Source organism: Hibiscus syriacus, unplaced genomic scaffold, assembly GCF_006381635.1.
Source record: "Hibiscus syriacus cultivar Baekdansim isolate YM2019G1 unplaced genomic scaffold, ASM638163v2 tig00112000_pilon, whole genome shotgun sequence".
In the NCBI taxonomy this organism is placed as follows: Eukaryota; Viridiplantae; Streptophyta; class Magnoliopsida; order Malvales; family Malvaceae; genus Hibiscus; species Hibiscus syriacus.
The window spans coordinates 2,262,394-2,264,187 of NW_024063235.1; the positions used below are offsets into that span (position 1 = coordinate 2,262,394).

Consider the following 1,794-nt stretch of genomic DNA (forward strand, 5'->3'; position numbering starts at 1 on the left):
CTACAAAAAAAAGGTCAAAGAAGAAACTGAGTCATGGAAGAAAATGTTTCGTATGGATGTCGTGGCCGCTAAGGACATGCTCACTCCAGACTATTTGGAATGACGAACGTTAAGGAAAAATGACACCATCCCAATGCCAGACCATAAAGACACTTAAACTATGGAAGAACATCTTAAGCATGTTCCCTCTGAGCTAAAGATAGCAAGAAAAGAATTTGAAGACAAAACAAAGAGCTGAAACAAAGTATAAAGGAACACGAGGCTGAAAGATTCCAGTGGAAGTTGGATGCTGATACCCAGAAGGATCGGGGGGATAAGTTAGAGAAAGAACAAAAGAGAATTTGTTTTGAGCTTGAGGATTTGAGAAAAGGGTATCAAGAACAAGTCCAAAACAATTCCAATCCGAAGAGGTCTTCTGAATTCTGAAAAAGTGAAGATAACAGCCTGAAAAGGAAGTTTGAGGGGCAGGATGAAATAAAGACCTTGAAAGAATAGCTAAAGAATTCTCAATATGTTTGTTAGATAGCCAACACCAGAATAAGCATTTGGGGATCCATATAACTGATTTAGAGAAATCTCTTCATAAATAACAAGAACAAGATGCCAAACCATAACTGAGTTTGAGGCCATTTGGACGGGTTCAAGAAACAAGCAAGTTAGCTTCAGATAGTTCCCTTTGATGGAGGTTTCCAATGGTGTTTTCGTGGGAAGAGGTTCAGCAAATGATGAAAGCTAGAGATGCAGTCATCCAATATTTCCTAGAACAAGTACAAAAAGTAGCTCGTCACTTGCACGGTTTAGCAAAAGAAGCGGGAGTGATCCGAAAAGGTATTCAACCAGTGGAAGATAAATGAAGAAGGCTTATCAACCTATTAGAAGTTGTTCGGGGTCTAGAAGATTTAGTCAGAATGTATTTAAGATATTTTTATCTCTTAAAAAATAAAACTTTTGTCTCAATAAAGATTATTTATAATAGCAGACACGTTTCTCGATCAATACCTCTAAGTTCTCATGCATCATGCATTATTTTCATACCTTTCATTTCATTTTTTCATTCTCCATGTTTTACATTCACGTTAACTAACAAAAATGTCTAGGGAAGTTTGTTGCAAGGAAGGGTCAACCCCTCCTTCCTATAACAAAACTAGAACAGTTCGGGCTTGGTTTTCAGCCCAGCCAACAACAGAAGAGGAAGAAAAAGGCCATTTACTACCTAAGCAAGAAGTTCACTGATTGCGAGGTCAGATATCCTCCCATCGAAAAGTCTGATGGCAGATGCTGTTATCCAAATTTGACATCGAGTACGTGACCCAAAAAACTATAAAGGGAAGTACCATATCGGATTTGTTGGAACGCATAACTGCTGAAAATTACGAGCCACTAGACTTTGGCTTCCCAGAAGAAGATTAGCATGGCCCCTGTGCAAGGATGACACGCACAAATCGAGAAATGGTCCAAATTTTTTCACCACTAGGTTGGGAAGTATTCATTTTCCTTCTCTTTGTTTTTAAATTCGACATGTGTTTTGGGAAAAAACGGATTAAGTGATTGGGGAAACATAAGCATGTTGTCGATTTTTCCTTGACTTGTTTGATTGTTTGAAATTGAGTTATTCTAATATTGATGTGTTGGGATCGTGGTTACCAGTCTTAAACTTCACTTTATACTCTGCTTCCTTTGGATTGTGATCATGTTTTGATCGAATTTAATTTGCAGATGGTGATTGGTATAGCTGGTGAATTCTTGTTGAGTATTTCATGCTTTGTCAAGAGATGAACTTGGCTCAGTGCGTAA

At 38.0% G+C, this 1,794-nt stretch overlaps 1 pseudogene; it reads left to right on the plus strand.

The window, feature by feature from the left end:
• Positions 1–1,399: 1,399 nt before the first annotated feature.
• On the plus strand, positions 1,400–1,464 carry LOC120174150 (annotated as a pseudogene).
• Positions 1,465–1,794: the final 330 nt, after the last annotated feature.